This window comes from Fukomys damarensis, unplaced genomic scaffold (assembly GCF_012274545.1).
Source record: "Fukomys damarensis isolate Sample0158 unplaced genomic scaffold, DMR_v1.0_HiC HiC_scaffold_33, whole genome shotgun sequence".
Lineage (NCBI taxonomy): Eukaryota > Metazoa > Chordata > Mammalia > Rodentia > Bathyergidae > Fukomys > Fukomys damarensis.
Genome location: NW_022900945.1, coordinates 20923942 through 20938074, shown reverse-complemented (window position 1 = coordinate 20938074; position 14133 = coordinate 20923942).

The following is a 14133-nucleotide window of genomic DNA, read 5'->3' as shown; positions in this document are numbered from 1 at the left end:
TGTATATATGCCAGAAATTCTCTTGGGTGTACTTCCCAGGCTAATTCAGATCAACGTGCTGTCAAACCCTGCAGTAACCTGAACCGCTGCTCCTAGCCCTACTCTGTAACCTCAACAGCACTCCTGTTAACTTCCAGGCACATCAGTTTTCCACTTTCCCTACGTTCAAACTTCTGTCATATGGGATACCTTGTCCAGGCATGGGATTGCCAGGTCGTCAAGGATAAGAGGTGCTAGTTTTCTTAGTCTGAGTAGCAAAATACATCTGTTTCTGCTACATCCTCACTAATAGTTAATATTTCAGACTTCTTAATTTTTAATCAATCTACTGGACATGAATTATTACTTGCCATGGTCGTAATGGGCATTTCTGTGACTTTGAGCTTTTTTCTGTGTATCTGATATATGTATTTCTTCTGATATGCATGTCCAAATTATTCTATGCATTTTTTCAGTTTGGCTGATGTGTTTTTCTTGCTGACTTTGAAAGAGTTGTTTTATTCATACACTGTGGGTGTATGATGGTTCACCTTTGTCTGTGATAATGAAATGCCATCTGAGGGGCTAAATCAACAGAAAATTTACCACTCATAGCTCCGGAAGCTGGAAGCCCAAGGTAGGGGTGCCAGCGTGGTGGGTTTCTAGCAAGGATTCTGTCTGTGATTTGCCAACAGCCAACTTTGCAATGTGTGCTCTTGAGGCAGAGAGAGCACAAGGGTTCTGTGGTCTCTTTGTGCAGAGGCAGCAATGCCCTCCCCCCATGATTATCTCCCCAAGGTCCCCTGCAAATACTACCTCACTGAGGCTTAGGGATTCAGTGCACAAATTCAGAGGGACACTATTCAGCCCTTAGCATATACCTTACAAATACACATCTTCTGGTTTGCTTTTCTCCTCTCATTTTCCTTACGGTGCATCCTGTGAGGGTAAGCAGCAAACCTGTGGTAGTATAGATTCACCTAAGACTCCAAAGTTTGATTGTACCACTTTATTCCACCTGGAATCTTTTTGTGTGAACAAAACAGATTCAATTTCATCTTTGTCATTATGGATAATTAATCATGCAAATACCATTGTCCAGGGGACCGTCGGGAACCTGTGTCGTAGCGATCTCTAAGACACCATCAGATTTGCACATGAGTAAGGCTTTCTCCCTGCGCTCTCTGATGACCGACTTCTATCAACTTGTGCCAGATACTGTCTGGGACACTGTGTGGGAAATTTGCACACACGGAAGATCAGAGCCCTCTGCTCCTTATCCTTCTCCAGAAGGCTTTTAAAAATTCTTAGGCCTTTGGTCTTATATGCAAATTTTATAGTCACTTTATCAGGTTCTTTTTGGAGTTTTATTTGAAAATTTCAATATATGTATAGTTAAAATTAGGAACAACTGGCCAGAGATTTAGCTCTGTGGTGCTGCCGCCTGCTTTGCAAGCAAAAGGTCCAGAATTTGATCCCCGGTACCAAAAATTAATTAATTAATTAATTAATTAATTAATTTTAAAAAATAATAATAATAACGAATAACTGAAATTCTTACAACATTGATATTTCCTATCTATGATCATGGTTTACCTCTCATTTTATTAGCATTTCTATACTGTCTTTCAATAAAATTGTAAATTTTTCCTCAGCAAATTTTAAAAATTTTGTTATACTAATTAATAGGCACACTTTTATTGAAATTTTATATACAGTGTTATTTAAATATGTTTTGTTTTATTATACATATGTACAAATATAGTTTATTTTTATATATCAGTTGCATATCCAGGCATCTTGCTAAACTCTAACATCAATTCCAAATATCTGTGTAGATTATTTTGTGTTTCTTATGTAGAAAGTAATGTAATTTGAGAATAATGACTATTTTATTTCTCTTCCTGCAAACATTTATTTAATTTCATTAACTTTTGTGGTGGTGGGGAGATATTGTACTTTCCCTATTCTCTAGTACAGTCTTAAGTAGAGCTAGTAACAATAAGCAACTCTGTTTTTCCCGACTTTAAAGGCATTGCTTCTAATGTCTCATAATTAAGAGTTGTTGCAGGTTTCTACAGATACAAACTATTACATCAAGAAAGAAAACTTTACTCCTGATTTGCTAAAGATTTTGTTTTTATTTTAAATCATGAGTGTTTGAATTTTATAGAATAGTTTTTCAGCACCTACTGGGAAAATAAATGCATTGTTTCATCTTCTCTAGAGTAATTACATGGACTAAACTTGTAAATCTAAATCATCTTTGCATTCCTGAGACAAACTGAATTTATTTAAGATATTGAAACAAGTAAATGGCATTGAACAGTGATGTACCTTCATTCTTCTGTCCTTGTCTGTTTTTTTAATTAGGTAATGCTAGGATTGTATAATAGTAATTGAAGATTATGCTGTCTTATTGTTCTGTGTTCTAGAAAAACATGTATGTTTAGAATAACCTTTCCTTTGAATATTTTGCATGACTTGTCTTTAAAATCCACTTATTCTTAACTTTTGCTAGATCAGAATTTTAACACTATATAAAGGATAATTGTGTATTTCTTTGTCACGTTTTGTAACTCATATTTTCTTTGATATTTATCCTTTCCATCTATAGTTTAAATTTTATTAAATTTATTAATTTTATTAAAATTCTTCATGTTTTAAAACATTGGTATGTTTTAAATCTCTACCATGTCTTTATCACTCTTTATTATTATTAATATTACTTGTAGCAATTCTTTCCCTTTTTTAGTTAACATTGTCAAAGGTTTTTGTATTCCTTTAATCTTCTCACAGATCATCTTACATTTATCTTTATCATTTATCATTCTTCTCACATTTATCTTTATGCATTGTTTACATTTTTATGTCAACTTCTGATCTTCTACAGATATATTTGTTGGAACTTGCTGTTGCAGCCTAATTTGGGCATAAACAGGCTTTTCTACATTGGGTAACATAGTGCATATTTTAGGCTTCGTGAGCCATATGGTCTTTGTTGCAACCATTCAGTTCATGTCATTGTAGCACAGAAATTGTCACAGAAAGCAGGTACATCAACAGGCATGGCTGTGTCCCAATAAAACTTACAAAATCAAGACAAGATTTGTTCCCCAGATCATAGTTTACTGACTTAGCCTACCTCAAGCAATGTCAATATGCAATCTACAGAAGTCTGTGAAGTTATCCAACAACCTTTAAATTTTTTTAAGGAAAGAGCAGAACTATGTTCATTGTGATGGTAAGCTGTTATTAGACTTTTTACTGTATTGCAGGAAACTGCTGGTGCAAAACCAAGGGTGGATAAAATCTGTCTCCTTAGCACAAATCATGGTAGTGCTCCATATTTCTCAGCACGATAGGGTCTCTGTAAAAATGAATCCCTGCTCACTTGAAAATGTTCTTAATAAAACAGTACAAATTATTATTATTTCATTAATACTTGAAATCTGATCACGTCTTTTAAACATTGTCTTGTGTGTATATAGAGTATTTCTACTGTGTTTTAATGCATGATGACTGTTTCAAGGAAGAGCACTTATGTGATTGTTAGAGTTGCAAGCTGAACTAGCCATTTTCGTGAGACGCTGTTTTTACTTGAAAGAAGAGCTAGGCCAAGGGATTAGTAGTTTGGATGCTCAGCTTTGGGTATTTGTCAGACATTTCCTCAAAAACTAATGAAAATATCATAGGTGAGTGACTGAAAATATTTATCTCTGGTGTTCAAATCTGAGCTTTCGAGTAAAATCAGAATTTACATTGCACGTGGTACTGTGAACTTGACAGCTTCCCAGTACTTGTGGACAATTTCACGAAATCGGGAGTGACACAAGAGTATGTTCTCCCGTACAGTATAATGAAATAAGTTAACTTTCAAGCGATCTGTGTGACTCAGTCTACCAATATTTTCCACATGATCAACGAATAACATCACAGCTTCCTGCATGAGTAACAGATTCAAAGTGCAAAATACACCAATGGGTCTTATTGTAACTGTCCATGAAAGACTCAGTGATATGGTTTCAGAGTCCACATTGAAACTAACCTGTCAGAGATTATCCTTGGAGGAGATCTGGCATAGTATCAAAATAGAACATTCACAATAATATGAAAAGTTTCTTACAACACTCTTTTCCCTACTGCATGCCCGTGTGAGGCCAGTCATTCTTCATACCCTTCAGTCACACTGACTTAGCACAGCACATCGAGCGCAGAAGTAAATATTGAGAATTCAGTTCTTTTCTATTAAGTCAGACATTAAAAAGATTTCCAATACGGTAAAACAATTCCATAATTCTCACTAAATTGTTTGGCAAAATAGTCTTTATTAAAATATAAGGTTGATACATCATGAGTGTATTATTTTTAAATAAGTTAATAAATTTTAAAATTTCTAGCTCTATAAATATGAATAGTTATAACCCACACAAATGAAACAAAGCTCTTTGGGGCCCTCATGTTCCTGAGACAAATATTTCAGAATAATTGATCTAACTTATCACACTGTATGCTTATTAATTTTTGGCCTTCCTTTTCTAATAAAATAATTTTAGGTTGTAAATGGCCTTTATGTAGAAGATACTTTATGTATCAGCTCGTGGGCGACTCTCAGAATGAACTTTTATCTGTGGTATATTGAAGTCCTGGGGACAAATAGGGGTCCAGGAAACCAGGACAAAGAGCCCTGTGTGATCCCTCATTTCCCTCTCTATTCTGCCAGCCTCTTTTTGTCATTCAGTCAAAAAAATGCAATACAATAAAATAAATGATTCCACAGTCTGTCTTCAGCCACATCACATCATTTTGATATCCAATATTACCACTCAGTTGTAAGCTGTGTATTTTAATTACGATGTTTCCTTCACCCACGAGCAATTAGAATTGTGCATTGTCAGTTTCCAAAATTGATAATAATTGATAAAAATTGTACAAATTTTAATTTGTCTTTGTTATTGACATCTAATTCAGCTGTACTCTAGTAAGAGGACATGGTCCCTATTCTGGTAAATGTTTGTGACTCGCCTTATATCATAATATGTGGTGAGATCACACATATTTGAATATAATATGCATTGTTTGAGGGTGGGGTTTATATATGTTCACTTAGCATACTTTCTAATAGCAGGACTGGACTCAGTTCTTTTGTATCATTATTAATGTATCGTCCATTGATTTATCAGTAATTTGTCTTTTTGGGTTTTTTATTTATCAATAATTTTAAAAGGAACATAGTTGAAAGACTTCCACTACAGCAGCGATTTTGTCCGTTTTTCTTTGCAACTGTAGAATTATTAATTTTCACATTTTTATGCTGTACTACAAAGTCAACTCAAGCTTAGAAAAGTTACCTAAATTCTTGGAAAATTTAAATTATATAATTATATAAGTAATCCTCCCCAGTAATGTTTTGTGTGTTTTATAATGTATTTTGTTTGTATTAATTAAGCTACTCAAATTCTACTAAGATGAAATTTGCCTATTTTTTCACTCTTTAGTTTTCACTTTTCCAGATGATTAAGTTTTAGATATGTGTCGTATGAAAACATACTTGTGTATTTTATTTTTTTCCCCAATATGAGAAGCTTTGTGATTCAGTTAGCTTATTTCGCTTATTAGTATTTATTGTAAGTATTGACATTTTATATTTGTTTCTACCATTTTGCTGCTTCTTTTTTCTTATAATTAAGAGTTTATTTCATTACTATACCATACATATTACTGATTCAAGTTATATATTCTGTTTTTGTAATTTAGGATTTACTTCTGAAATTTTTACCACCTATGCTGATTTACTAAAGTCTAACCCTGATATTGTCTTACCCTGAATGGTATGACAGTCTCAGAACACTGACTCTGACCTACACACTGCTGGCTTACATGCCAGTATTGTCCTGTATTTAAATCACATCACTTTGAAACTTCATAAATTAAACGTTATCTTTAACATAATTTATACAATCAATGTAGTTTTCCTAAATTCTCTAAGAGCTTAAAAAGTTACTTGAGTACTTCTTATTTCAAATTACATCCATCCTTCCTGAGCTCATTTTTATTAAATATATTCTTTCTCCCTTTACAAATTTGTTAATGATAAACAACACACAAACAAGTTTCCATTTATCCTAAAAATCCCTATATATTTATATTATTTTGTGGTACTAGGGATTGAATTCAGGGCCTTCACACTGAGCTATATCCCCGATCTATCTTTCTTTCTTTCTTTCTTTCTTTCTTTCTTTCTTTCTTTCTTTCTTTCTTTCTTTCTTTCTTTCTTTCTTTCTTTCTTTCTTTCTTTTTTCTTCTTTCTTTTTTAGATTTTGATACAGTATTACACTAAATCTCCAAGTGGCTTAGGCTGGGCTTGAAATTTCAGTCCTCCTGCCTCATCCTCCCAGAGTTCTGGGATAATGAACACGCACTGGCTTCCTCCCATTTTTTAAAAGATATTTTGCTGGGTCCACAGTTTTAAGTGTGCAGTTACTGCCTTTGTTTTGTTCAGTGTGGTGTTTTTATGTCATCTATTACTGTTGATACAAAGTCTGCTGCCAGTAAAATTTTCATTCCCTTGTGGGTGATCACTTCTCTCTGGCTGCTTTCTTAGAAAAAAATTTTCTTTTCTTTTTTTTTTTTTTTTTTTTTTTTTTTTTTTTTTTTTTTTTTTTTTTTTACCGGGGATTGAACTTGGGTCCTTGCGCTTGCAAGGCAGGCCACCAAACCATTGAGCTAAATCTCCAGCCCTGCTAAGATCTTTCTTTGTCTCCAGTGGTCTGCAGCTTCTTTACACTATGTCTAGTTGTGTCTTCTTAATTGTACTTGGTAAAAATGTGTTTCTTTTCTCTTTAGATTCATCTCTTTTTACCATTTCCAGGAAATTTCAAACTATAAGCTCTTTGATTATTCTAACTCTTTTGTTCTGTCTATTCCTCCTTATAACTCTGCTAGATGTCTGTTAGGACTTACTCTGTATTCTACCTCTGTTATATTTATATTACACTTATAGTGTCTTTTACACTTCCTATGTATCTTTCTTTCTTAGTGATATTAATAATATTTTTTTCAGATCTACCTCTCTGTTTATTAATTCTTTCTCCATCAGTACTCTATCTTTAAAAACACAAAAATTGGAGCCAGGGATCTAGCTCAGTGGTGCTGCCACCTGGCTCGCAGTGCAACGTTGTGAGTTAATCTCCAGTACCTCCCCCCAAAAAAGCAAAAATATTTTTATCCTTAAATACTGTTTGTGCCTTCCCCACAAATTATAAGGGATTTTTAAGGTCTCTAGGAAGTTACTCATTTAGATTTCTTTTTATTTTCTTAAGTAGTATATAAATTTGTATTTTGTATTTTATATCTGCCAATTTGATATCAAAAGTCCTTGAGATTCTGGATCTCTGTTCTTTTTGGTTGACTGTTTCTGATTGTGGACTCGTGTTTAAGTGATCTTCATACATGTGAAAAAGGAAAGCTTTAAATTTGGGGTGTTCTCTTCTTTAGGAAATTTTTCACTGCTTCTGTGGGGAAAACTACCAAGCAGAGACTATTCATTCCCTTTTAAGGGTTCTGGATTAATGTGAAAATATCAAGTTTAACATTCCCATGGCAGCTCTTGGCTTTTGTAAGAGAAAAAAATGGGGAACCACTGGAGTAATTGAGCAATGAATTCTCTTACCTCATTTAAGTTTTTAAACAGTCACTCTGGCTTTACAGTGAAAATAGGCCATGAGAGAGCTGCTGGAGATAAGCAAAGGATGAAAGCATAAGCCAGGTGTCATTAGAGCACAAGAAGTAAAATCACCAAGGGGCAGAGGGAAACGGGCAAGAAGGTAGGCTCAACAGACTGGAGGGCCCAGTGGGGTTAAAACAGGTAGGCTGGAGGCAAGAGTACAGGAGAGAGTCATTTGCTCAGGGAAGAAGTGACAGAATTTAGAAGGCACAGGCCTGAGATGAGCAGGTGTTTAGCTATTGATAAAAGTGAGGTCTATGCTGCCCGTGGAAGTGAGTGGCTGAGGGAAATTAGAAGCCAGTAGCATTAGAGGAGGAGAGAGAAAGGACTGGTGAGGTCTTCTCTGAGAGTATTGAGAGAGAGAAAGAGACTGAGACTCTGCTTGTACATTTAGGAAAGATAGAGGATGATTCCTGGTAATTTTTTATATCAGAGACATTATGGAATAAATGTTCCACATACCACTTCCCAGAGTCCGGGCTTTCTAGAGACACCTTAATCAATGGTTGTAACAATACCTGGGTAGGAAAACAAACAATTCGTGTTTCCAATTAAAAAAAAAAAATCTTTTGGAAAATGTTGGCCCAGCCTCCCTGAACATCATTTGGCAGAAAATAATTTGAAACTCTTCTAGAAGATAACAGTTATCGCTTCTCGGCCTTTTGGCTAAGATCAAGTGTAGAAGATAACAGTTACTCACCTTTTCATGTGTGATGCTCCTGTTTTATATTTTCTTACTCCTCATTGATGCCCCCACTCTCAGAAAGGTCATTTTTGTCCCTTAAAGTCCTTCCTCAGCGTTACCTACCCAAAGTTTGGTTTGTTACCCTACATGATTATGTTTTACCATTCTTCCTGACCTGGTTAGCTTCTTCATCCCCGATCTCTAGAAGATTTCTATCATTTACCACTCACAGACCTCTACCATCACTGGACACAGTCACGTACACTTTTCTTTGATCTCTTGTTGCTGAACTGTTTGCATTTGAATTGCCCTGCCCTGGATCCAGTCCCTCTTTCTTTACGGTATCTGGGTACACAGATGCAAATATGGAACCAAGATCTAGAGATCTCTGATTGCTTCCCTGATCCCCAGGACCACAAATCCCAGTCTCACCGGCTCCAAGGTGTCTTCTGCCTATGGCAGGCCTAACCAAATGATCACCTACTGGCCACAATTAAAGCTCTTTTAAAATCACACCTTAAAATTAACTCCACAATTTCTACCTTACAATTTAACTTCACCTTTGTGTGGTTTGCTTCATTTTCCAAGTCACTAATGAAGGCAGATGAATAAATAAATGAGGATTTACTCATCTATAAAGCAGCTTCTTCTCCCTTCTCCTCCACCGCCTCAGATTTGCAAACACTGGCCTACTTTTTGCTATAGGACCCGCTATTTTAACAGAAACAGTCGCATCACATCCTCAGACCAATTCTTTTTTTTTCTTTTTTTGAGTTTATTGGTACATTTTAGGTATACAGTACAATTACATTCAATAGTGAATGTGCCTTTACATGACAGGTCTTGGTTCTTATTTTCTTCCCCTTGTCTGTGCCCTCTCTTCACCCCCCCTCCCCTCCCTCAGATCAATTCTTTAAAATATTTTATTTTTCTTGTGTGAACAGTGAGACTCAGAAATTCATAAACTGCATAACATCACACTGCTAATAAATGGCACAGCAAGGATTGGAACCTGGTTTTTAATCCCATGATAGATCTAGACATATTGATTTCTCATTCATTTTTGTTTCGCCCCTTTCAATAGTCATAGCCAAATCCTAGTTCACTTTGTCCTTCTTTATATAAAATATGCCCCCTCATTGGGCATGGTGTCCCACACCAGTAATCTCAGCACTCTGGGAGACTGAGGCAGGAGGATCACAAGTTCAAGCCAAGTCTGGACAATGTAGCAACTTAAAGGTCCTGTCTGAAAAAAAATGGACTGAGAATATAGCTCAGTGAGACGGCCCTGGCCTCAATCCCCAGTGCCTTACATTCACACAGAGCCACCTATTGTTTCAGTATGTGATACAGAAGCATTTTGTTTCTGTTTTTTATTATTTTATTTTTATTATTACATATTTGTAATACATAATGGTTATACTCATCATGGAGAGTAGATATACATACATAATATATCTTTTTTTTCCTCATTGAGTTTATTGGTACATTTTAGGTGTATAGTACAGTTACATTCATTATTGGGATCTAATCATTTACCATATACTAAATAGAAACAAATGAATTTGGTTAGGCTGCTTGGGTTTTCTCATTTTTTAGCAAAGCATGCTAACAAAACACTTTCCTTACCTGCTTAAGTGGAATTTTACAAATGATTTCAGCTATTTCTCTGTCCTCAGGTGAAAATATCATATTGTCTTGGTGCAGGGTTTCTTCCTCATGAGGTTTCACTCAGATGAGCCCTTCTCATAAGAAACTGTGTGAAAAGGGGGAAGAATTACTACCAGGGGAAAGGCCGTGGTAAAGCCTTTTGGTGGCTTGAGAAAGATGGTGCCTCCTGAGATCATTTAGAGTTCAGGGTGCAGAGCTGAGCCATTTTTATAAGAAGTTCAAAGCTCTTTGTTCCTCTAAGAGTAACCTGTAGCTCTTATGTTGGACCACAGTTGCTTCATCAAAGGGCCACTGACAGGGGATGTTCCTAAGCCCCACAGAAAAACCTATCAATCAGTACTGGAACCCCAGTACACTATGAGACTTGAGTTTAACACAGACAACTCAGGATTAGATTAGCAAAATGTCTCCACACCGCTGTGGCTGAGCCTCGAAGTCCATCTAGATTGAACTACCATGGGACAATGTGGAGAAGTAAAGAAAAAAAATGACCAAGCAAATAAAATTGAATTAAAAATGTATTATCTTGATTCCCAGAGCAATGCATGCCCCACTGGTTCTGGCAAGCACAGGGCCAGTCTTCAACCCCTCTTGCAGCTGATAAGTATGGAATGGTTCTGTCCTCCTTTGAACAGTACAATGCCCCCAAAGATCCCAGATAATTCAGAACTGGGTGAAATCCAAGTGAAATACAAAATTTTTTCAAATAAATCCAAATAAGGACTCAAGGAACTGATTGAAAATTAAAACTGCTATTTTATTGTATCCTAAACTGGGCAAAGACTGTGCCACGCACACAGCAATTTCTCCATAACACCTTCATATAGAGCTTCTTTGTCTCTCTTCTTTCCTCCTTTTTCATTTTTTTTTCTGCATATATCTCCCAAGTTAATCTCCCTACAATATTAACTTGGTCCAAAATGTCTGACATGGAATTTTATATTGCCTATGAAATAGAATCTTCCTTCTGTCCTCTGGCTTTCTCCACAATGTGACATCTAAGTTCTAAAGAAATGTAGAAAGGAATAAGTATTTATGTACATTTTGCTCTCTTCTTTTTCTCCTCAATTTTGTTTTCCATTACTCTCCTTTTCATTAATGAATAAATTACATTCAGTAAAGTGCACAAATCTAAACTGTAATGATGAGTAAATTTTTACACATGTATCCACTCCAAATCCATCACTGACATCAAATTACAGAGGATTATCTATCCATTTGTCACTAAATTCCCTCAGTGTCTTCCTGGACTATTCCTCCAAAGATGGCCACTGGTCTGATCGTTATCATCACAGATTGGTTTTATCTGTTCTACACTGCAAATAAATGCAATCGCACAGTGTTTACTCTGTTGTGTCAGTGTCCTTCACTCAACGTTGCTCTTTCTCTTACACAATGGTTTATCCTTTCTCACACTTACAGTATTCCATAGCTTATTTATTGTTCTGCTGGTAGACAATGATTTCCTCTTGGGGAGGGAGCTACCATGAATAGCATTGCTACGAATATTCCTGTCAATGTATCATTTTGTAAACATAAGCATTTCTGTTAGGTATGTTTCTAGGAGTAGAATTTCTAGGTGTCATGGAATATGACTGCTCAGTTTCAGAGAAAACTACCAAATAGCTTTCCAAAGTAATTGAAGCAATTTTTACTCTGACCAGTGAGTCATATGATTCCGTTTGTTCCACATCTTTGCCAACACTTAGTATTATAAACTCTTTAACTTTCAGTCATTTTAGCAGGTAGATTGCAGTATGTCATTTTGATTTCAATATTTATTTCTGTGCTGCCTAGTCATATTAACTACTTTTTAATTTGCCTATTAAACATTTTTGTATGTATATTAAATATTATTTTTATAAACTACTTCACCCCTTTTGCTCATTTCTTTGACTGGAAACTTTCTTTTTCTTACTGCTTTATGAGATCCCTTTATATAATCTGAGTACAAGTTGTTTGGCAGACATTTTACAAATATTTATGTATGTGAATATGCACGTTGCAAATATCTCCTCTCAGTCTGTAGCTTGCCTTTTTATTCCTTTAATGGCATCTTTTCATTAAGAGAAGTTATTAACTGTAACGTAGATCAATTCATACATTTTACTTTAATAGTGTTTTTGCTTCTTTTAAAGAAATACGATCATGAAAGTATAACAATATATTCTTCCAAATTAGTTGATTCAGAAACAAGATCATGAAAGTATGACATTGTTTTCTTCCAAAGTAGTTGATTCAGAGTTTTTATTGTTTTATATTTCACTTTCAAATTTCAATTTATCGATGAGACCTTAATACTCACTATTGAATTCTACTCCATGTAAATTGATAAACTCATTGATAATGATTAACTCTTACTTTTAAAAAATGCCATTAGACAATTCTGCCTCTACTCATACCTAGAGTACTGTGGCCTCTTACACCTGTGTCCTCAGCTCAAATAGCACCTGTAAAGTGGCCACCTGAGCCTAAAGAGCAGAGTATATTGCTGTATGGCGAAGACTATTTCCATATGTGTGCGGCCTTGATTTCAGCTGAACTCACATTTGAAGCAGGTAATTCCCCACAATCCCCTGCACATTGCAGCTGTTCCACAAATAAAGCATGATGGCTGACAAACAGGTCCCTTTCTCCAGTGGGCCTACTAAGCGCCACTTGGGGGAGTGATGTCTCTGCCATGTTGACAGACTTGTTGGGATGGAGTGGACAATTTTTAATTTCATCACAGTAGTATTTTTAGGCTGTTTTCCAGAAGTGCTTTCCAGGTATATCTCCATAGTCTTATAAATAGTCACTGCTTTTAATCCATATTTCATATTCCTGATTATATGTTAGCACCCCAGTCATCATTAATGCCTTAATTGGTCCATTTTATTTGGATCATTGCTATGGACAGTACTGGTAACTTTTGAAGTAGTTTCTTAAAACAACAGCAATTTACGGAGGAGAAAGTATCAAATAGAGTCAACATTTCTTCACACTCTTTACCTCAAATAGGGAGAGAGAAAAAACTCCTTTGGGTCCAAATTTGTCTTCGTTAACAGACACCCTGTGTCTGTCATCTAGATCTGTTGATTTCCAAGTACCCTATGCCATTATACTGTTCAAAATGATTGTTCCCCGCTCTGTGACTTTAACACGGGGTGTCAGTAATTTTTTATTTTCTTCTTTTTTTTCCATGTCTCTCATTTTCAAAAAAATTAAAAACAGCCTTACTTCATATATTTGAGTTGATATTAATAGCCACGCTTGCTTTTTTCCCACATGAGGTGCAAATGCCTCTTCTCCAATGTAGCTACTTTATTCATTCTGAGTTTTGTCATAATTATCATTTCCTCTTAAAAAAGAGAGAGAGAGAAGAATAGGTATTATGAGAAATTTCTCTAGGGCTCCCTCCCAATTTCCTCGCTGCCGTTACAGGGCCGCCGTCCCATTCGACTCCATCGGGCGCTCTGGATATTCCTACTCTTCGCGCTCTTCTTTTCTCAGAGCAATTGTAATCTGCTTTAATTATGGCGGATACTCCGGCAGCCTGCCCTTCTCCTGGGTTTTAGTATTCCCTCCTTCAATACCGTACTTGCTGGTTTTTTTAAATCCCCCGAAATGAGCTCTCTTGAATTCTAATGTCCTGATAGGATTGCTCACGTGCCGGCTGTGAGCTCGATCCCACCAGGCTTCAGAAAGGCCGAGGAAGGCAACGCATCCTCCATCTCTGAGTCCCTGGATTCTTGTGTTTCTCCTTCAGGCTTCGAACTGTGCTTTTGCTCTGCTTAACTCACCACTGTAGACGCTTTTCTGCCAGAAGGAGGAAAGGGCTCCTTTAGATACATATACAAGTTGCCACACTTTAGCCTCTTATAAAAACAAACAAAAACACCTATCCAGTAAAAGTTTAAGAATAACTATATACCTTTAAATATAATTAAGTTTTTTGTAAATTCCCCACACTAAGCTGTCACCTTCTCCGCCTCCTCTCTTCGCCAGCAGGAATTTCACATGGTGTGGAACGCTCGAGGGCCAAAGACACCTGTTCACTCCCTGCGGCCAAGCCGTTAGCCATCAGGACTTG